The 24,503-nt window shown below is 38.2% G+C and overlaps 1 protein-coding gene across 4 annotated transcripts in view; it reads left to right on the top strand.

The window, feature by feature from the left end:
• The first annotated feature begins 296 nt into the window (after positions 1-296).
• The window catches only part of LOC114546160 (ATP-binding cassette sub-family A member 1), a 206,636-nt gene continuing 182,429 nt past the window's right edge, over positions 297-24,503 (top strand). For 2 of the 4 annotated variants that reach the window (XM_028564843.1, XM_028564838.1), the window contains exons 1-3: positions 297-737; positions 4,769-4,847; positions 13,873-13,956. The gene's annotated coding sequence lies outside the window, so the exon portion shown is untranslated. The remainder of the gene's footprint in view (positions 738-4,768; positions 4,848-13,872; positions 13,957-24,503) is intronic. The other 2 variants (XM_028564840.1, XM_028564839.1) reach the window with 2 other exon arrangements.

Raw genomic sequence — 24,503 nt, 5'->3', positions numbered from 1 at the left:
AAGCAGTTGACTAGTATAGGATAATAATGCTGGAAACATTTTGTGTGTGTGGTGGGGGTGGGGGAGATGCTATTTCAGTCAAACAAATATATGTAAACGTAGGCTATTCCTTTTTTGCAATTAAGCTATATTTAAAGCTGAATACATTTTTTTTTTTAATTGAGTAAGGTAGGATTTATCACCCCGCCCGGCACATTACATTTTGTTAATACAAAATAGCATTGCCCCAGCATTGCCCCAGCATTGACATATAAGAAAGTGTTGCATTATGGGTTGTTGAATGAGTTTTGACATTTTCAACCTGTCCAACTTTCTCTGCTCTAGTTAGTCAGCTCCTAGCGCTGTGTCGGAAGGTCTGGCAATGCGAGACTAGTCAGCTCCAAAAGTGGCAAGTAGACAAAGTTTAACCATCAGAAGTTTATGTTAGTTAAGCTGTTTTGCTGTGGTGAAATAACTGAAGTAGAAAACGTCACGACTTCCTATAACGTTGGGATGGAAGGACAGCATCGTCTGTCCAGCGACAAAAACTATTTATATAGCTAGCTACGTTAGCCTATGTGATAAAAGATGGATAGCTAGCTGAGAAAGGTAGCTAGCTAGCTAGCAGTTATAGAGAAAATGTTTCACTGTTCCCGAAAGTGGAAAAATTCAGTATCTGTTTACATGGCGGCGACTTAAAACACAATGAACTACAAGTCGCTCTCGGAACATAAGTTACCTGGACAAGAAACACAAAGGTGAGCTCTATGCTTCATATAAGAGGCAACTTTAACGGTGACGATAGCCATTAAAAAAAAAAGGAGGAGAGGCTTAAGGTTGAAAACCCAAAACCGCTGAGTTTGGTAAATTGTGAATTGAGTAAACATTCCCCAAATGCAATGAAGAGCAGGATTAAACCGCTAACTCTATAATCCAAGTCAGTACGTTAGCTAATATTGTCTTGTTAGCTAGCGTAGGCTAGCAGAAGGGGCGAGCCTAGCTGACATCTTAGGCTGTAGTTTGTCATCATGACTGAGGTTTACAGTGTTTTTATTTCCTTGTATCTGACTAAATTTATAAATAAGGTCGTTTTATTTTTGTTGGTGATATTGTTTTATTAAATTAATGTCAGTTTTGTTTTTTAACAACAAATTCAAAATATGTGTTAAATATGGTATTTACCTTGCTTATTCAACGTATTACTTAGCTAGCTAGGCTATGTGGTGGGTCGATTTACAGGTTCAACATAGTATCTGAAGTAATCTTTATTACAATTATGAATATGCTGCTGGGTTAGGTTGAAATACATTTTAGCAGTTGGTTATCAGTACTTTTACACGTGAGTTTTAAAACCAACATGAGACCGCTAAAAAAGGGCAAAATTATGTGTGGCCAAATTGCAGGTGCATCTATCAAAACTGTAAAAAGATGAATACATTTGCCACTGCAGGAAATAATCTAAAATGTAAGGGAGGAAAAACAAACAAACTGTTGAATCTAACCTGCACTACACTTATTTGAAATGATTGGGGCTGCATTATTTTTTAATAATTATTATTTTTAATTGATCATTTTGGTCTGTAATATGTCAGAAAATAGTGAATATTGTCCATCACAATTTCCCAAAAATCCAAGCTGACATCTTTTAAATATATTATTTTGTCTGACCAGCAGACCATATCCACATTTAAGAAGCTGAAATGAAATGATTTTTTTTTTTTTTTGCATTTTTGCTTTAAACGATTACTCAAATGAAAGTCAATGTTTTTTGCTGCATAGCTTTCTGAAGATCAACTAGGCCTAATCGCTCTCAAAATATGAACAGGGGTTGGCAAATACTGTTGTTACTGTCAACATCTGTTGTTTGTTTCATGAAGTGGTTGTTATTTTTGTCTATCTCGTGTAGTTGTGTGTTTGCATAAATCACATCCATAATCCTTACAAATTCTTTGCATGCCCCTCATGAATTGCTTTGTATCTTAAACTTTCCCTCTGTTTCCCTTGTCACGTTTGCTCCGTCATAAATACACTTCACCGTGTCCCATCATGGCCTTGTTTTATGACAGAAGGGATAAGCAGCAAAACCCATCGTACCCCTTTAATGCATGACAGTGTCACAACACTTACTCACGTGGGAGAAGCAAACAGCCCCCTAATGCCACAGGCAAACAGGTTACGTGACATTCACAATGATCCTCTGCGAGTTAATTTGGAGGATAATTTTCAGGGCCTAGGCCACAGGAGAAGGAGCATGCTACACAGGAAAGCAGTAATGGCTGTCCAGGGAATTTTTGTCTGTTACTGTAGGTCACAGGATGGAGTGTGCTACTGTATACATAACCGAAAAGACTACTGCAGCATGATGTTGCAGAAACTGTTATCTAATTCTTGGTATGGTCTCAGCGGTCTGAAAGCTCTTATGTCAATTCAGTTCTAGTCTTGTTTACAGTCATGAGTTGAGATGTTGCAACATGTAACATACAACCTTAACCCTTGTGTGTTCTTCCCACTGACCATGTACTCTCGGGTCAAAAACACTTTTTTACGCTTTTTTCGATGACTTTGACATTTTTTCTGAAATTTTGGTCCGTTATTTTGACGTTATTTTTTTGCCATATTTTTGACATGTTTTTGTCTGTTTTTTTTTTTTTTCAATGTTTGACACATTTTTTCACTACCACCAACTTCTAGCCACTATAGTTTCTTATTTTTGGAAATCATGGTCAATAAACCTTGTGTACAGTATGTCAAAGTTTAGTCAGGATACCGTTTAAACCATTTACATTTTTTCAAATACTATAAAATTAAATAAAACACTCAAAATTCAAAGAAAGTAATGATCAGTTATTGTACTTGCGGAGAGCGTTGCATTGAACCATCCATGTTATTTTTGGGTAATATGGTTAAAAAGAAACCCATATTTCTGATATAGAGATTTTGAAAACTGGTCAAATTTGACCCGAGGACAACACAAGGGTTAAAAAGTGGCTTAGATCATGGATGGTGATTTTCCATAATCTATTGTACCCAAAGTAATTTGGATTACACATCTTTTGTGATTAAAAACTTTACTGTATTGTGTTTGTATATTTGGACTACTACTACCCAGACCGTATATAATATTCTGCAATAGCAAAAATATGGTAAATGAACTGCATTTATATAACGCCTTTCTACCTTATCGGAGAAAGCGCTTTACAATTTGCTGGCTTGGGAGCAACTTGGGGTTCAGTGTCTTATTACCGGTGTCTTAAATACCAACTGTTTGTATTAAAATAATTAAATAATTCCTTTACTTACTTTTTATTTACAGATTGCTAAAGTTGGAAAAGTGAATATTGAATGAATTGTATTACATGGAAATGTAAGTACCATTTTGTAGTTTAAAGTCCGTCTTTATTTAATTCAAACCCGGGCCCGCTGCGTCGAGGAGTAAACCTTTATATATGGGCGCCCGCTTTACCAACTGAGCTATCCCGTCAAAGAAAATACTCTATCCCCTGCATCTAGTTTCTCAAATGTGAGGATTTTATGCTTTTCTTTGAGTTTGGACTGCTGGTCAAATAAAGCAAGCCATTTGAATACATTATCTTGGGCTTTGGGGAATATAACAAACAGGCGTTATCTCAATATCTGACTTTTTATAGATCAATTGATCAATCAATTAATTAGATAATAATAGAGAGAATAATAACCCGATAATACAATAATCAATAGTTTCCGCCCCACTTAGAAATGCATTGACAGTACTATGTTTTTGGCCCTTGTGTCCTACAGTTTGTATTGTACTCTCAAAGCGTACAGTCGTATAAATGATAAAAATGCGGCGATAAAGGTGAAATAGTTATGTGTCTCTAAGCCAGATGGCATGCAGTGATGATGTCTGGCTTGCAGTCAAGGTGGACAGCAGATGAGCCAGTATTCTGACAAGCAAATAGATTCCATACCATTGCCCCCATCCATCCCACCTCACTTGCCAATCAACAAAGATAATCTTTTGAATTAAGAGAAAAAATCCAGGGTGAGCACTTTGATGAGATAAGCACCCTTTGTCAGTGCAGGCAATGGTATTTTAATTAAATATATGAACACATGGTCCTGCCCCAGATGCTCAAGTCTAAACAAAGATAGCATCATCTAATCAAAGCCAGGCCCAGAGTGTTTCAAGGGCAGAATTATTTTCTATTAGGGCCCCTCTCTCCGGGGATTGAGCCAATTTTCTTTATTATGATAGAATCAGCATATTGTAGATTGACTCTAGCGATAGTGTCACGGCAGGGTAGGTGCGCTGGTCCCAGATGCACCACCAGCATCTTAAAATCTATCTCTTTTTTTCCTCACATGTCCAAACTGCAGATGGTTTCCTTTTTGATTACTATTTGGGATAAGTAAAAGAAGAAAGTGTACAGTTTCTTGATGTCAGTTGACAAGGTCCCTGTGTGTGGTTCTAATGAGCTCACTGATCCATTAATCTCTTGACCTTGCTTGATTGTAATCAGTGTTCCTTCGAAATAAGCTATTGAGACCCAAGATAAGGCTTTCTATCGTGATAGGCGTACGTTTCAACAGTCATGGAAACATTTAGAACGTAAAACAAAACACAAATATATATATATATATGCAAATAAACATAAGTGCTCTATATGCAGCCCCCGCTGAGATAATAAAACTATATTCGTCTGGATTCTCTGTGGATACTGTTGATTGGACACTGCTGTGATCCAGCAATTTAATGAGATCTCCTAAAGGGATGCTCTCACTAATGTGTTCACATCTGCTTTCATCACAGGGGCCGGATATGGCTGGATGCTAATACCAACATCGGGTTATATCATGGATGCTAGCACGTAGCAGGAACACCGTTAGATGTAAGTGATGAAGTTGTAAAGTGCCATGTTTTCTAATAGGGTCGCTGAGCAGCTGGGTTGAGTCTGGATTTGTTGGAGAAGCAGAGATGCTCTCTGGAAACTAGATGCTCACGTTGCATTCAATCTCCTAAAACAGTGAATAACCTGCTGTCAAACCAGTTGACATTTGAAGAATATTATTTTTAATATGACCATTCTCATTTTCAAGGCATAATTGAATTGAACTCAAATTACATTTTGTTACACAGTGCAAACAGGCTTGGTTTTCACTGCTACCACAGGAGTAGACATTTTGGTTTAAATCTGCAATTGCATGCTACACATTACCGGACTGTTTGTGAGAGTCTGGGGATTTGTGGAATGCTTATGTAGTTTGATTTCAGGCTTTGAACAAAGCATTTAAATCACTAATTGCCTAGCTCTCCATGTACATTCTTAATTGGCTTAATTTCTGTCAAAGGCTCTTTGAAACAACATCATAAGACACATGTTGTAAATTCCAGGCAGGTTTGTTGTGAATTTTATGAGTGTACAAATATGACATTGCATTATGTAAAGTCAGAAAAAAACAAGCAAGAAAAGTAGATTTTGTTATTTAAATTTGCAAGTATTCATATGGGTGCCTTGTTTTACTCTGTTTGGGAAAAGGTAGCATTTATTTATGTTGGTAATGGAATCATGCTCTAACATCTAGTTAACATTCAGATGTTACACTCTCCTTATTTGTTTTGAAGGGCCCATGTGCACATAGACTTAGAAAAGTCCCCCCTTTACAGTATACTGTTTATTTTAGATACACTGATAATGTCTGGGTCAGTAATACATATTCATATCTGTATTCGAATGAGATACTGACAACTCATGCAGCTTTTTTTTAATGTAAGCCAACAGAGAGACTACAGATTTAGGTACAAATATTCCAGTGCGGAGAGAAATTCTTTAGTAATCTAACACATTTTAACATTATAACCTGCTTTCTGTGTATTTTCTGTGGTATGCTTTTAGCCTAGACACTAACACAATACTTTTTAGCCTGAAAGTTTCAGACCTACTTTGCTACTGTAGCAACTGAATCCAATGTTAAAGTTACAGAGAAACTAGCATTAGCTGAGTTGTGAGTTTGCGGAGCGTGATAACAGAGATCTGTGTGCATACTGTAGGTTCTAGTTATGTTCAGCATTACCAGTGTGCCCAATATATTGTATGTTGGCTAACTAACATTGGTTTGCATGTTGAATCAGCAGTTGCTGACTGCCAAAAACTACAGTTAAAGTTCCACAGAATATTAAGAGAAATAAGGGACAGACGATGGCATCTTAAAAAAAGACGCTAAGTGTGAACATAGCCTTATATTTGAAAGATTTTAGTGGCTGTAACTTTTGGTGGCTCTGTGACAAAACAATTTAACTGAATTAGCACTAATGTACATTAATTTATTGGCTTCACTGAATTATTTGCCAGAAATAAAATGTGTGCTTCCTATTTCAGCAAATATTTTATTTCTGGCTTGTGATTTTTTTCTTTTTCTGTGTAACCTTAACTAAGGTGGTCATTACACATTGTGGTCACATTAACTTTCTACATATCACCACTGCAAATAAAAGTTTAAACGATTCAACAGTATATAATTGCTTCCTAGGACTGTGACTTTTCATATTTGAGAATCATTAGAAGTTTGCAAGACAATATGTCAATATTTATTTTTTTGAAATTCTCTTTTTATTGAGTCAATGCAAGGTCAGAACAAACAATGCAATCCTCCTTATAGGGCTTACAAGCCTCATCTATCAAGCATTCTGTAAAATGCAGTTGTAGCAATGGGGTAGTGAAACTGAAATAGAACAGATATTACAGAAACATATAATGACCAATAAAGTATCTTAAATAAAAAACAAGTTTAAATATAGAAAATGAACTACTAAATAATAAAAAAAAAGCTTGCAGGAACCAGAATATTGGGGTGTGCCTTCAAGATACTCAAATAACTTACACAACAGGGTCAAATAAAATAAATAAATCAAGACCACAACTTAATGTATTTCAAACAAACGATTGATGCCAATATTTAATGTGTAATAGGACAGTCAACAACAGAAAATATCCTCATCTTGTATTATCTTTCATAAAATATTCTCTCAGGCAGTAGTTGAGACCCCATACTCGCCATATTCTGATACTAAGGGGTACACTTCTTCAGCCTTATTTGTATTCACGTCACAGTATCCTGGGCTGATGTGGAGAGGATAGGGATGCCACGGTGAGGAAATGTTCCCAGCGTAATAAACTTGTGACAACATCAGGGCTCTAGAGTGCGACCAATTTGGTTGTATATGCGACCAAAATTTGTAAGGGTGCAACTAAGATTATTCCTAGGTCGCACCGGTGCACCTAACTTCCTCGCATCCGCTGCCTCTCCACTAACGAAGCGATGTTGTTTATATCGATATGGTTTAATGTTGCGTTACATGACCCATTCCTTCTGTAAAGCCGTGCCTGTGTTTGGATCTCTCCAGAGTACAGTATAATTGTGCTTCAAATAAAAAAAAGAAATGTACCAACTCTTTATTCTTGTTTAAAATAATTGACATAATATATATATGAATGTATATGGAGCGTGATAAAAACGTGACCTTGAAATTGTGGCGTTAATGGCGACACAAGGAAAGATTTGGGTGCCCCTACATTTTGTGCTGGTGCACCTAAATAAAAAAAGTTAGGCGCACCAGTGCGACCAAGGCAAAAAGTTAGTCTGGAGCCCTGCAACATTGGTATTACCACTTACACTGTAAACAGGCCATGGCTGTAAAAGGTCTTACAGTGGTTATATGATGGGAGAGTGCTGTGGTCCATATATGGCACCATTGAAGACTTTATTCAGCTATTGGATAAATGGGAACAAAACTTTAATTGAGATATGTGGCCTATGCAATGCTGAATGTTTAATTTATGTAGACAATGTGCAGATGTATTATGTTATCGTTACCCCTGCCTCGGTTATCATTTTAACAGACCTGCACCACCCATTCCCCATGGTTGTCATGTCCTGGTATTTATAAACCAATTTAACTACAAATAACATATCCTTTTATATTATTGCTGAGCATTTCTCCTGGCATATCATAGTGGTTTAAATTAGTGAATGGGTTTCTCTTACCTTCAGGGCAACCATTGATTTCCTTTCCTTTTTGTAACCCATGAAAATCAACTTGCTTGACTTGAAGCTTGAGTTTGGTAATCCATCACAGTGGTGAAAACCATGCCTGTTTATGTTGTTCTTAAACTTGTGTTATGGTTTATCAGTAATGCAGTGGTGCTTTTTTTTTCTTCTTCAAATGAATATGCACTGAACTGCAATACTCTGTAATAGTGATGTAACTTTGACGAAAACAAGAGCGGAGGATGTTCACTGCGATCGAACAAACTCAAGCACGTGTACAGTTTCCAAATAGATTTTCATTTAATGAATGGAAACGCTTGTTTCCAGTAAAGCAGTTGATAATCTATTATTTCTTTGGGATGTGTAAATCTGAATTAAATGAAAGTTTAGTTTCAAGTAATCAAAGACAAATTATTTTTCACTAATAGGCTATTACTTATACAACACAAAACAAAAACAAATACCTGTGCACCTGCTATTCATAACAGGTCTAAAGGATATATATCAAGCTGTAAGTCCTATCCATCCATTCTGTCTGAAAATAAATGATTTATAGACGCTCAGTAGCAAAACCAAATGTGAGTAAGTCCGATAAGGGCATTTTTTACAAGACAAAGGGCAGCAAACCGAATCAGTTCATCTAAGATCTGTGAGACCTTTCTTTTGTATCAAAATGTCATGGGACTGGGAGTCAATAACTCACATTTAATGACTGAGGGAGAAGTTGTGGTTTCCTTTTAATGAAGCAAGAAAACAGTTTATCTGGATAGATTGACCTTAGGCAATTACTTTAAGCGCATTCCTTAATCAATAAAACACTAGGTGTGTGTGTGTGTGTGTGTGTGTGTGTGTGTGTGTGTGTGTGTGTGTGTGTGATGCACAGCAATGTTGCCAGCTTCTTTAGTTGATGTAACTCTACAGAGTTTGTGTTACAAATGTAAAAGCTGAGCTGCTGGTGATAGAAGTCATTGTAGCATGTATGGAATTGTCTAGCCTACAATGCTGTGGGTTCAGATGTGTGGGTTAAAAGTGACACTCGAGTGAATAAGGACGTCCCATTCCCAACTGAGGTTTCCTCTTTCATCGCATCTCTCCCTCGCATCTCTCCCTCGCGTCTTACAAGGGCAGAGCTAAACGCCGTGACACACCAAGCCGACGGCCAGGAACTATTGGCAACAAAGGCCGACTGTGGCGTCGCCTCACGTCGTCTTTGTCTTGGGCAAAAATTAGCACTGGAACACACCGCGGAGACAACAGCCGAGGGTCAAGTGGCATGTACGTTCTGCGCCTGCATAGAAGGAATAACTCTAATTTGTTTACCATCTTATGGAAATAATGTGCAATAATAGTTATTCCAATCATTTGAACCGTTGTGTTTTTAGAAGGAACATTCCATACTCATTTTTGGTGGCAGACTGGCAGTTGAATAAAATCATGTGCACACCTTCATCCGTGTTGGCTGGCTCACCTTCATTGTCAGGTCTAGACCTCAAATACTGCGCAAACAGGGGCAGAGGCAAGTCCTGTAACGTTATCCCCACTACTCTCAGTCGCCATCTTTTTCAGCTTAGCAGCTGTCAAAACTAAATGCCCACTGGCTGTTTAAGAGAATACAGATAAAAGTGACCCCCTGCAAATAAGCTTTGTTCTGCTCTGGGCTTGCACTGGCACATGGGTAAAATAAGAAATCACATTGCTGATGAATATCTGCACAATGGCCCTTTCTTCTGTATGCCTGGATGACCTTGTAAGATCTAAATTCCAGATACAGTATAGAGAGGATGCTCCAAATTAAAGCTTCGCACAGGAAATTGAACTGTCACACAGATGGAGAGGGAGAGAAAGCCAGTTTGTAATATAGTTGATTTTTATGCTGAGGGTATGCTCATGTGGAAATGTCAGACTTAATGGCTGTTATTCTTAATGAAATACTGTATTCCAAAAGGAGGCTATACATTTTTGTAACTAGCAAGCCGTTTGCAAGGTGATTCATTGTTGGGAGTTGCAGTTGTTTTATACATAAGTTAAATATACATGACAAATATAAGTCCATAATACTCAGACTTGAATGCTAATTTAAATAAAACATGATTAAAAATATGTGGCACTGCAGAGACAATGGAAATGCATTTTCTGTTCATTAAGAATCAGCATGATTTTTGCAACTATGGTTGATGTTTATATAACACAGGATACTGAAATGGACATTGGTGGTACAATCCTTAAGTTTGTGTGGTCTACAAATTTAAAAAAGGTAGTAATTTATTTGTGTTCAGCAGTACAGTGTCTTCTGAGTAGTGATTTGACTGTTTTAGTTTCCTTAACAATATTGTATTACATTTGGTATTTTCTTCATCTTAAGCTACCAACTTGTAAATCAAGCCTTCAGTTAGTCATGCATCAATCCATTATGAATATATTAAGATTCTAGGTCAAAACAATGATGCAACTTTTGCTTAAAGATGGGGATCATCTAAGATGGGGATCATTTAATCATTGATAAGTTATCAGTCCCTCCAGGATTTTGAGGCCTTTTTTTTTTAAATTGTTGCGGCCCAAAATGCCTGATTTTGCGGGAGCTTTTGTAAAAAATCGCGATAAAAGTTGCCATGTATTTTGTATATTTGTTGCAATTAAGTTGTGGGAGACAGTGAAAGTTTTTTTTTTTTTTTTTTTTTTTTTCATATAGTTATTTAAAAATATAAAGGAAACTTGTTTTGGGGAGAATAAAATTACTCTGGGCTGGCAACGTTTTGTTGGTAAATGTGAGATGTTTGAGTCAGTCACACACGTCTCGTCTTCATCAGAAACATGAAATGATCAACCCGTGGCCTCACTCCCGCTTGGTCATTGGCTCTCAGAGTCACATACTGACAGCATCTGGGACTGCTGGGATTGGTTGAAGTTGCAGGAAAATTCAGGTTATTGGTCAAATTTGCGGAAAAGTTGCGGTGATTGGTCAAAATTGCGACTTGCACCAAATTCACGGTGATTGGTTGAATTTGCGTGAATTGGGGCAATCGCGACATTGCAAAATCCTGGAGGGACTGAGTTATTAAACAAGTTGGACTTCTTTTCACATTAGAAAACCGTTTCAAACACTGACATAACTATGTTCAATGCAAAATCAGAGGAGGCTACATTAGGAGTTAAAAGAACACATCAAGGGCTAATTTTGCTACTCACAAACAACATCTTACCCTCAGCCTATCCGTATTCATTCAGGCCATTGCATTGAACAAGCATAGCCTTTTTTGCCAGTTCCCTGATTCACACTCACAGCATTCCTGTTTTCCTGTCCGGTCACAATGATCCCGTTTGACTGTGCCAATAAAATATGAACACTAGCACTTTTCACATCAAGTTTGTATTTTCACGCATTGAAATCAAAAACTCAAGCCACTTGTCAAGTTTCAGAATGGCTGATTCAATTAAAGAGCAGGTTTCCACTCAAGTCCCCCCGTCTTTGCTATAATACACTGATAATAGTGCTAGCTGGCTGCTTACCAGACAGTTTGGATATGATGTCTTTCTCATAGAGTATATTGGGGCTTCCTTTTCCCTTCATCTCTCCTTTTGATGCATCCTCATTATTTTGATATTGGCAAGTGAACTTTTGGGATCCTTGACTGTGCTGTTGGGACAGATGTTTTTGTTTGTCTCCTTGTCTTAGAGTAGATGTCATACTGTGGTCCCTAGATGTATTGTCAAATCACAAAAGAATAGAAAAGATACAACATGTGACAGACTCCCAATTTTTGCCCAGTCTATTGTTTGTTTTATTTTTCACTGCCGGACATCCTGTTTGTTTGAAATGTTGTCCAATTGGAAGCATTACTTTTTTTATTGTCAGGCAGCCTACCGGTCCACTCTGTCATCAAAACATACAGTAAGTTGTGTTTTAAATCAGTCAATGTTACAAATGGTGCTCCTTCAACACGTGATCCATGGTCCTACAACACACTGCCCTTCCCATGTTACTGCCATGACCTTATATTGTCTCTTGAGATATGAGTTTCAGTCAAAATTCCCTTTCTACCATCTAACTTAAAGTAATGACCCCGAAGCTTACCAAGAGCAATTTCAATTCAGAACTGCAGCTATTCATTTATATCTGATATTATGGACAGTTGTGGTATTCTCCTCCCCTGTAGAGAGGCTAACCAAGACAAGTCTCCCGAACCTTTGACAATATACCATTTCAAGTAGATCATACATGAGTGAAGCAAATGGCCTTGTCTTGGGAGCAATTTAAGGCAACAAATGACCGACTGGATAGAAAGTCGACTCCAGCCTTTCCAGGTATTATCATATCTTCGAGGAAAATACAGCTGTATCTCTGGCACCTCTTTTTTAAAGTATCATATATGTGGATTTGCTCCAAAATAAAAATATCCACACTTGTAGGGCAAAAAATGTACTTTATAAAAATTGAAAAAACTGATTTTTAGACTTTTTTTAAAAAATATACTGAGGAGTTAAACTAAATACTCATTGTATGTTAAAGTGTGAGTGTGCACATTCATTTAAAAATGGCTATATGAAAAGCAAGCTTATTTATACAATAACAAAATAAAAACAAGTTAGTCTTTACGTTCCTGTCGGGCAGGTCATGTCTTCCATCTTTTTGGGACCACATTTAATATACAACTCAGAACCTTCGTAAATTGCCTAAAAAATGTATGCAGTAGCAATTCTGGTGTCCTTTATGTGAGTTATGACTGAAATGAGTATCTAACTAAATCTGCAATAAGCTCCTGTATTATGATGAAGCTCCCATAGGACAAATGATGTGCCTGCATTAAATTAAGTGAGCCTTCTGATGCCATCATATCACCCAGAGCATCTGTGTCTGTGTTTCCATAATTATGCACAAAGAGAGCTTTAAAGGCAATCTATGCCACTGCTTATTTAGTATTCCTGCATGAATAGTGTCAATTAAGTGTGATTCCCAACAGGACACCTAGACAAAGTAGATTGATTAAATTGTACAATAGAAAGCATTTTCTGATAGTTTGATACACTTTACTATATTACAGTAGGTACTGTCTTTATTTAGTGTCAGCAACTCGATATTTAAAAATGGATTGGATATCGAAGTTGCTTTCCATACAGCTATAAACCCTGATGCCAAATCCCTTTACAGTATATTGTGACGCAGCATTTGCTTGATGATTCCAACAACCAGATAGTTGTGTTCATGCTCAAGTTTGGAAGCTGATAAAAAATTTTTTTAGTTGCTGTCTTTGGAAATTGTTTATGGTTTTACAGATGGCAGTTTCCCTCCACAGATTATTGTGTAGTTAGACAGGTCTACAGCTATAACTAGGCATTGTTAAAACAATAGACAGATGATTTCTGTGTTCATATCTGTATATTTTATAAATTTGTATTATTAATATTAGAATGGGTGTTTTTGTTTTCACTTAACCAAACAAAACACAGAGAATTGAGGCTTAAAAATCAATTGACATTTTCAAAGTTTTACCTCTTTTCTTGTGAAAGTTTCAACTTAAGATGTCTAGTATCACATAATAAATAATTCATTGCTGTGCTGTTCTGATTAGTTTGTCTGTGAGTTCAGGGTGGCACAGCACAGAAATTAAAAGGCAAGCATCCAGCTATATTAAGTACAACATCATTGGATTCTAATTTGTCATTCCTCCACCAAATACGACTATTAGAGGAATGGATAGCTATTTAATTGTCTTGCTGTGGCTATACTTCAGTGCTTTCAATGACAGTAGTGTCTAAAGACTTGGTAAATTACCTCCTCTGCTTTATTTTGATTTGACATCCACGTTAAATTCTTTACCTCTTTTTTCCTTGGGTCATATCTATCCCTCTCTTTCTGTTTTTCTCTTGCAGGATTATACAAAGGTATGAATCACATGTAAGGATTAATGCTCTCCTTCGAGGACCCTTCTTTTTGGCCAGCTCAAAGGACTAAAGGTGGGCTTGGCCTTGTGCATATACTGAAGCAGAAGTGTATTGATAGTCAGTGGGCTGATCATCAAAGAGAATAGAGACAGTTCGCCTTATTTTATAGGCAACACTCCACATAGTTTATAGCTGTTTCCTTGGGTGTCAGGTGATCTTTAAACATTTAGTTTTATATTTATTTAGTCATACAGCGAATGCATCATTTATATGCAATATCATGTCTCTATGGTGTCTGCTTAGAACAATGGACGCAATCACAAGCCAGCATGATCTTAATTATTAAAACTCTATTTTATATTCTTATATTCTTTATAAGCTTAATAGTTCTGGTTCAGACCCTGGCACTCTCCAACACATGAACCCGACGAACAGTTCATTAAACGGACCAATCCGGAAAAAGAAACTGCGTTTAACAGCGTGATTAATGGGGTCAATATGCTGCCAAAGGGGGATACTAAAACATGTAATTTTAATCATGGCAATGCTTGTGGGAGAGTTGGGAGCAAATCATTTCATTACCATTTTCGAGCATCTTGCTGCACTGCGTTAAAAAAAAAAAGAAAAAAAAAAGCCCTTCAGTTCTTCTCTGTAAGGATGCCGGAAGACAGTGGAGCTGTGACCTCAAAAGGACGAATGTCTATCATTTAGCATGGGCGTTCCCTAAGAGACTAGAGGCATAATGGCAGCGAGTGTACAGTGTTTTATTCTGGAAACAGCATTCCATCAGTGTCCGAGCTTATGAACTTTGCATTTTTTATGGGCTGTCATGTTTTGTCAGTGAGTCTAGGGATGTAGCTTTGGTTATGTGTCTTTTGTGTTGAGTTTCTGCATAGGGCACTGATTAGGCAAGTCCATGGCTAATATAACTGCATTGGGAAAATGTTTTTGTTCACAGGCCGCCTGGCAGAAATGGCAGTCCAAGCACCGATGTATTTGTCACAAGTAATTAATTTTTCTCCCATAAAAACGCCCACTGGGATGATGGAAAAGGTGGGTTCATTAACCTTCCTCACCCAAGCTTCCTGTGGCACTTTACAATGTATTGGTTGCTGGTTCGTCCAATCGCCCGTAGCAGAATATGTGCAGTTAATTTAACACTTTTTTTTTTTTCCAAGATGGCTGTTTTGCTCAGGGAATAATGAGGATCTGCTTGGCGACTCAGTCCAGAATTTTGAACACTCTCTACTTCTTCCCTTGCACAAGACACATCAGAAGACATCTTGGAACCACCTTCCCAACACCTGTCCACCGCTCTGCCTTCCCTCCCTAGTGCTTGGGTTGGATTTTGAATCGCTTTTTTCACAGTTTATTTCAAATTGTCATTTCATGGAGTTAAATCTCCGGGAGGACAATGGGTAAATTCCATCACACAGAGTGATAGGAAAAGCCACAGACCTTGTGAATGGGAAGTGAGCGACAGAATAAAATAAATAAATGAGTATCAGAGTGACCCAGAATGCTGATGACAGAAACCACAGTGGTGGGCAACTTTGCATTTCAACTCGAACACGACGAGTTTCTGTGAGTCTCTCGTCTCTCCCTTAGCCCTTTTTTTTTTTATTGTCAGTCAAGGCACTTGCAGCCTGCTTACTCGAATGTGTTAAAATATTCATAGATATATCCACAGACTGAGGGAAGCTTGTTAAAAGGAAAGGGAGGAGCATCTGCATGTGTGTGCCCTCCCATAGTGCTGGCATGTAGATCATTGTTTGAGGAGCATCTTGACAGCTCTACATGCTCTGTAGAGAAGGAAATTGACTTGTTCATACACTAGGAGCAAATGGATTGATGCGCTGCAACCAGTCTACCTGCCTGTGGGCAGTACAAGAGGCTCCGATTGTATCCTTGTAATTGTCTCATTCAGCAGCAAGCCTGAGGTGAAGAACAATTAAATGTGTATTTATTCATGTCAGTATATTCCCTCAATGTTTTAGTACTTCCTTTTAATAATGAGAGGACATACTGTAGCTTGATAATCAGCTGTGAATCCGTCGAAGAGTGTTAGGGAAACAGTAAATTGTGGATGCTTGTGGACGGTGAATTGTGAATGCATTTAGATCACCGATAAGTTAAGCCATGTTCGACTTTTCTCTGCCTTGTTGTGTATGGGTTTGTAAGGTCTCTTTTTGCATAAGCAATTGAGTCCCCAAAGAAAAATGCATATTTCAGCCCAAGGCTGCATCAGAGATTATTGGTTGTAATATAGCCTATTCTTTCCCCTCGAGGGACAGAGTAACCACCTAACCAACCAACCAACCAACCAACCAGACAGCTCCTGTCATCTATAACTAATGAACTGTAATCGTTTTTTGGTTCCCTCCATTTTATTAATGTTCTTATGGTATTAGTATTACATTTATCTGTGATGAATGCTTGATAAATAATTACTACTTGTATATGAGATCAGGGAAATTTAAAAATCAGTGGTGGAAGAAGTATTCAGATTTTGAACTGAGTAAAAGTAGCAATACTACAGTGATAAATACAAGTAAAAGTCCTGCATTCAGAATCATTTAAGTAAAAGTACATCAGTATTATCAATAAAATGTACATCAAAAGTAAATGTACTTGTTACTAGGGTTGGGAACCAAAACCCAGTTCCAAATTACAACAGACTTCCTAAAGGCCGAGAACCGGGTACCTGTAAAAAAAAGAAAAAGAAAAAAAGAATTTGGTTCTGTTTATCTGTTCCAACTGCACAACAACTACACATGGACTGGACGACGCTGTGCAAAGCGATACATTACATTACATTACATTACATTACAAGAGTTAGGAGCAAGCGAGTCAGCCGTGCGCCATGGACCGCAAGTTTTCTACTCCGCTCCGATTGCCAGCAGCTGTGAGCGCTCTCTCTCTCCCACTCGCACACACTCACTACACACGCAAAACGCACACACCATTGTTAACCCAGTTGTATGTTTCTTCCAAGACTCAATGAATATTCTTTTGCGTTTTAATTCGTATGTTTATATTGGCTGCCATTTCACGTACAAAGTTAACAAGCCTGCCTGTGTCTGTCTGCATGCAGCATGCTGAGAGACTCGGGCAGAGTGGAGCAAAGTCTCAGAGAGAAGGGCAGATGTAGTAATGTCGCTCCTGAAGCAATGTCTGGAAAATTATTTAAATGAAATGTTTTTCGGGCAACTGGCTGATTGTAAATGACCCAACGTATGTTGGATCCTGTGTTATTTCGGCGGGTTACAGTACAGTGAATAAAAATACAGATTATTGAAACACATTATTTAATTACAGCAACCAAATTATAGACTGTATTAAAATAATTTACAGGTTCCATAAACTGTATGAAGTGATTATGAATTGTGTAAAAGTTTGTAAAAATAATTTAAGCATTTGATCGGTTTTCACTCCGCCCTTCAAAGAATCAGAATTGAGAATTGTTAAGAACCGGAATCGATAAGCAGAATCGATATCGGAATCGTTAAAATCCAAACGATGCCCAACCCTACAGGTTATGCAGAAAAAAACCTTGTGAGTGAAATTATGTATCATATGATTTTTTTTTTATCATGGTTGCATTAATGCCTGTGCTGGATTTAATGTTGTAGCTAATTGATGTGGAGCAAACTTTTACTATTTTATGTATTGTTATGTAAAAATACCTCATATTTTATAAACTGATCGTTCTTTGCTATCTCGCTGATTAACTAAAGTATTTCAGCCACACCCATTGCTAACAGGTGCATAAACTCCAGCACATAGACATGAAATCTCCACAAACATTTACAATGTGTGTTAATGAGCTGAGTGCCTTAAACTCAACACTCTTGGTTCCTGAAATGTCTCTCCTACTAGATCTGGCCCGGCAACTGTAGGTGATATTATTGTGAAGTGGACGCAACGTGGTAGATCACTTCGTGGCTGAGACGCGTAACGCATAAAAATCGGCTATCATCTGTTGCATCACTCACTACAGAGTTCAGCACACAAACTGTCGGGATCCACACAAATGTGTTTCCATGGCCAAGCAACTACATGCAAGCCTCAGATTTATTTAACCAGACAAGTTATTAAGAACTAATTCACATATTCTCAAATCACCGTGAGCAATGCCAAGCGTCGGCTGTTGTGGTGTAAAGCACCATTTTGTAAAAAGCCTCCCCAATAGATTTAAAGGTAAGAGTGAAAGTTTAACTCCCTTCTAGTTGCTGGTGTACCCACGTCTTGGAAATTTTCTTTCATAAGGCCCATACCTAAGTAAGCCTGAAGATTTCCGACCTATAGCCATCACCTCCATATTGTGTAAAACAATGGAGAGAGTTTTGGTAGATCTCCTGACCTCTCAAGTGACCAGCGTGTTAGATCTGCTACAGTTCGCTTACAGAAGTGACTGAGGGACTGATGACGCTGTGCTGGTCCTTCTAGACTCTATTTCAAAACAGTTTGCACTTCCTAAAGGGCATGCTAGAGTCCTATTTGTAGATTTTAGTGGAGCTTTTAATTCTATGAAGCTACACATTCTCCTGCAAAGACTTGCCAATATTAACATAGATAAGGGTCTGATTCTCTGGATCAGAGACTTTCTCTCATGTCGCCCTCAGAGGGTATGTGTAAATGGCATTTTGTCAGGAGTGCATACCATCAGTACAGGCTGCCCACAAGGCAGCGTTCTTTCCCCTTTGCTTTTCTCTCTATTTACAAATGAGTTTTCTATAAATAATAGTACCTTTTTAAATTATTAAATATGCTGACGACATGGCATTAGTTGGCCTCTTACAAAAAACTGATCCTGGGCGTCTGGGCGTCAGTGCTCAGATTACTGAGCTAGTATACATCACACACATTGAAAGAGTTTTAATTTTTCATCTCTCTGCTTGGTTTGGCCATTTAAGCTGCAAACACAAGAACAAGCTTAATAGAATTTTGTCAATGGCTAGCAAAATAGTGGGAAAACCCCCAAAACATCTGACCCAAATATACACTGATAGAATGAGGAAGAAAGCTAGGAAAATCAATGCAGATAGTACACACCCTCTTTCGAGCCAGTTTGAGCTCCTGAAGTCTGGGAGGCACTTCAGAGTGCCTCTGGCAAAAAGTGTTTTTAAAAAATTATTTATTCCAAATGCCATCAGTATCAACCAAACCAAGTGACAAAATCAATATAGGCTGCTATCTTAATGAATTTAAGCATATTTATTTTATTTTTATCTTTATCTTTTTTTTTTATATATTCAACTTACTATGTCTGATATGTTGTCTGTATGTTTATTTCTTGTATGTCTGGTGAGCCAAAGGAAAATTTCCACCCCTGTGGACAATAAAGATTTATTCTATTCTATTCTAAAGTATCACAACTATTAGACTATGAGCCTGTACTGTAAATGAGTAAAAAACGACATATTATTATTAAATATTAGAGTTCAAGGTGCAGGGGTTTTTGACACATTAAAATATTCCCTAATTAAAATAATGAATGTACAGACAAAGCCAACTGTTTAAAGAGTTAAAATATATGTTCACATTTTTAAGCTCAGTCTTAGTCAACTCAAATACAGAATTCAGCCTCAGTTGATTAATCCATTATCAAACATATCCATGTTCCTCTTTATTGCCGACAGCGCTACCTGTGGCTATAATTGACATTTTACCTAATGAGTTGCACCATGCCAATGAATTATTGTCTGCCGTTTGACCTTTTATTAGTCAAAAAGCAACTGAATCCTTTTTGTGTGTGATTGAGTCTTGTATAGTAGTGGATGTTTAAATGACACATGAAGGGGGGTTAACACTTCAGGACTTCAGGGATTGCATCCTCATAAATTTGGGTATAAGAGTATTATTAGGCATCCCATTTAATTGTTGACAGAACACATTTGGGAGCTGGATTTCATTCATATAATTAAAGTCAGTGTGGGGCATAGCTGTTGTAAGCTATTGCTTGGCCACCTCTAAAGCTGCAGTTCTTGCCGTAATGTAACTGGTGACTTTGAAGCTTCATGCTTAATTTGTTCTTGATTTGTTTCATCTATTGAAATGACAGAGAAGCTCTGTATGAATGCATAATGGTGAGAGAAGCAACATCACAATTCTGGTGCTATAGTCCTATAGATGACCTAATTCAAATCCACTTTTTCAGTTTACAGTGGTGTGAAAAAGTGTTTGCCCCCTTCCTCATTTCCTGTTCCTTTGCATGTGTGTCACACTTAAGTGTTTCGGAACATCAAACCAATTTAAACAAAAGTCAAGGACAACACAAGTAAACACAAAATGCAATTTGTAAATGAAGGTGTTTATTATTAAAGGAGAAAAAAAAATCCAAACCATCATGGCCCTGTGTGAAAAAGTGATTGCCCCCCTTGTTAAAACATACTATAACTGTGGTTGTCCACACCTGAGTTCAATTTCTCTAGCCACACCCAGGCCTGATTATTGCCACACCTGTTCACAATCAAGGCATCACTTAAATAGGAGCTGCTTGACACAGTAAGGTCCACCAGAAGATCCTTAAAAGCTACACATCATGCCGAGACCCAAAGAAATTCAGGAACAATTGAGAAAGAAAGTAATTGAGATCTATCAGTCTGGAAAGGGTTATAAAGCCATTTCCAAAGCTTTGGGAATCCAGCGAACCACAGTGAGAGCCATTATCCACAAATGGCGAAGACATGGAACAGTGGTGAACCTTCCCAGGAGTGGCCGGCCGCCCAAAATTACCCCAAGAGCGCAGCGACGACTCATCCAAGAGGTCACAAAAGACCCCACAACAACGTCCAAAGAACTGCAGGCCTCACTTGCCTCAGTTAAGGTCAGCGTTCATGCCTCCACCATCAGGAAAAGACTGGGCAAAAATGGCCTGCATGGCAGAGTTCCAAGGAGAAACCACTGCTGAGCAAAAAGAACATCAAAGCTCGTCTCAATTTCTCCAGAACACATCTTGATGATCCCCAAGACTTTTGGGACAACATTCTGTGGACCGATGAGACAAAAGTGGAACTCTTTGGAAGGTGTGTGTCCAAGTATATCTGGCGTAGAAGGAACACTGCATTTCATAAAAAGAACATTATACCAACTGTAAAATATGGTGGTGGCAGTGTGATGGTCTGGGGCTGTTTTGCTGCTTCAGGACCTGGAAGACTTGCCGTGATAAAAGGAACTATGAATTCTGCTGTCTACCAAGAGATCCTGAAGGAGAATGTCCGACCATCTGTTCGTGTACTCAAGCTGAAACGAACTTGGGTTCTGCAGCAGGACAATGATCCTAAACACACCAGCAAGTCCACCACCGAATGGCTGAAGAAAAACAAAATGAAGACTTTGGAGTGGCCTAGCCAAAGTCCTGACCTGAATCCTATTGAGATGTTGTGGTATGACCTTAAAAGGCCGTTCATGCTCGAAAACCCTCTAATGTAACTGAATTAGGACAATTCTGCAAAGATGAGTGGGCCAAAATTCCTCCAGGACGCTGTAAAAGCCTCATTGCACGTTATCGCAAACGCTTGGTTGCAGTTGTTGCTGCTAAGGGTGGCCCAACCAGTTATTAGGTTTAGGGGGCAATCACTTTTTCACACAGGGCCATGATGGTTTGGATTTTTTTTCTCCTTTAATGATAAACACCTTCATTTACAAATTGCATTTTGTGTTTACTTGTGTTGTCCTTGACTATTGTTTAAATTGGTTTGATGTTCCGAAACACTTAAGTGTGACAAACATGCAAAGGAACAGGAAATGAGGAAGGGGGCAAACACTTTTTCACACCACTGTATTTAATTTCATTAGAATAAATTGGTTTACGTTTAATGGTTGTTCCAAACAGTGGTCTATGATTTTTTGATGACAGTGTTGCCAGGCTGCATCTCATTATATATCTTTATTTAACTAGGTATTAACAAGAAGAAATTACAGTCAATTTGCACATCCTTCTGTAGAGGCCTTTATAACTGTGCTGCACCTGATGGCACAAACACTGAAGCAGATGGGTTGATCTGCGCTCTTGGACTTGGAAGACATATTTGGAGATGGTGTATTAACTCTCAGTGTGCTCCCTGAGGCTCAGGCTTGGCTCCGCTATCAGTCATTCATCTTTACAGTCATCACTCACATCATCATTCACAGAAGTCCTGCCACCCCCAAACCCCAAGGGTGTTGAGGGAGACTCGCAGAAAGATTGTGGAGGCTCCATGAGTGGCACCATTATCAGAGCCCAGTAATGGATTACCTCAATGGTCAACCTGTCACAGTCAATGTTTGCCCTGACATTTCATGTAAAGTTCCCTTTCCCCTGGTGAAATATCATATTGTGGCAGCCAGGTAGTGGTTGTTTTGCCAAATTGGTTGTCACTGTGTTGGCGGTATAATCCCCTCCTTCTTCTGCCTGTCAGTCCTTGTATCTTGCCAGCTTGGCTTTTTGCACTAGTAATGCTGAAATTATAACATAATAAGTGTAGGCAAACAGAAAATGGGTAATTGGGAAGCACTTTTGGCTAAACACTTAGAGTGACGGATTTTAGTGCATATTTAATTGATTTTTGACAAGTCCCGCATACCAACACAGTGTTTTTTAGTTATTCTTGCTGATTTGTTTTCTGCAAAGGTTGAATTTTGAATCTGTGCTGGGAATTACGTGAGGTCACCAAACTCAATATACCAATAACAACGTTAAAGATATAAGTCGTCCCAATTTGACAGTCTCAACAGAAAGTGAGGGAGATGTCAATCAAGCCTGATCTGTGCCCACCCACAGTCCTGTGGAGAGGTCTAATCAGAAAAAGTAAGTGAAAACACCTGTATGGGTCTTCCATGTTTGTGTAGGTCATTTACTTGGTTCATCAAGTGTCTGGTTGTATGTAAAGCTATTCATATTGCGATTATAGTAACATGCCACTTTACTTCTCTATGGTTTTAGTTTCAGAGAATGTATCATTTGAGCCAACCATGGCTTTACCTTTTTTTTTTTTTATTTTTTTTTTATTCTTCTCATAGACCGCATCATCTCCTTGAAAGCTATTGCGCTTTTCATGGTACAGAAAATCACCTCAGGCAAAATGAGTTTGACATTGGTCCATGGTACAGGCAATGGAGGGTGATATATCCAATATTGAAAGAGTGGCAGGGCTAAATATTTTTTGTCAGGCCAGCGGCTTCACTGTGAAGGGATGTGGATGAAGGGTTCATTCAGACTCCAGGTAAATGCTTCTCTTTGGTCTGCCTTTGTTGTAGGCTATCACAGGGCACAGGAGGCTCCAAAATGCACTAAACAGATACAGAGGCAAGAGCAATGTCAATTGTCTTATTGATTAATTATAACATTGAGTGGGCATATAAAATGTATATGTACTATAATACATATACATTTGTATATGCCCACTCAATAATGTGGAGATTTGTAATTGATAGCATCAATTAAAAATCCATCATGGCTTCCAAAAACATTATGTCAATTAAATTAAATGTTGTTTTTGTTTTTTTTGCTCCATAACAATACTAGTGATCAAAAACTCCACAGGGTACCTTTAACTGTTGTGTGTAGCTGTCTGTGATTTTTACTACTCAAATACTTTACATGTATTTTGTAGCATGCACAGTGTTGCATAATGACTCATGCCAAGTTGTACCCATCTTTGTAAGCCAGCCAATAAACAAGATGTCCATATTGCTAAGCGGTTTTCTTTCCCAAAAAAATATGATGGTAGACAAGACAGATTCCAGGCTTTATAAATAAAGTGTTGTCCATATCCTGTGGGAGATGGGACGCCATCATTACTCATTGTTGGAATCCCTTGTGTATACCGAGGCCATACTGCCAGAGCAGATATATTATCAGTCAGGGATTCCTGAAGATACACAGGTTGGACATCATTGTTGTGTAATGATTTGGCTTACATGGCTTGTAACGTAGTGGTTTTAGCCAGCTCATGCTGGCTGCTCTTACACTGAGCTGCAGGTCAACTTCCTGCTGGGATAACAGCCTGGGGAGAGTGTCACAGTGGAGGAAATAACCTGGGCAAATCAATATACTGTTTTTTGAAATGCCTATCAGACTTTGAACAGAGAGCAATTTGGACCAGCCAGAGCCATCTGCACTCAAAGGTGTGGATCCAAGGTCAAAGCTTTTAAAAATCCATTGTCACCCAGAGCCTTACAGTTTGAAAGACTAGATAGAAAGATGTCAAAATAAGAAACCTTGTAAGAGTCTAATGGAAGAGAACAACAGATTATGTTGACCTTTGCTTTATACTACATCATAGTTTGCCAACCTGTCAGATTATTTTATAGCTTAGCGGGCATGCAATCACTTGCAGGAATAGAGTGATGATTTTTTGTAACTGTTGTGAAACTCTTGCATGCATGCTAAAGATTTTTTCTTCCAAAAGTGAATTAGTGAAAAGCCCCTCTACTAGATGGTGTAACGCTTCTTTTGCTGGTGCAGTATAGAGCTGTGGTGCATTGCAGATATACCATATATTTACATGACACCTTTTAAAGTCACTAGTACAGCTAGGAAAGTACTGTACTGTAAAGTGTGGGAAAAAGCCATGCATGCCGATTCTGCTCCAAACAGTGTGTTCCAGTGTTGGTATTTATTAAGAGTCAGATGC

Source organism: Perca flavescens, chromosome 19 (assembly GCF_004354835.1).
Source record: "Perca flavescens isolate YP-PL-M2 chromosome 19, PFLA_1.0, whole genome shotgun sequence".
NCBI lineage: Eukaryota > Metazoa > Chordata > Actinopteri > Perciformes > Percidae > Perca > Perca flavescens.
The sequence above is the reverse complement of the archived record's forward strand: the minus strand, read 5'-3'. Positions and strand labels throughout refer to the sequence as shown.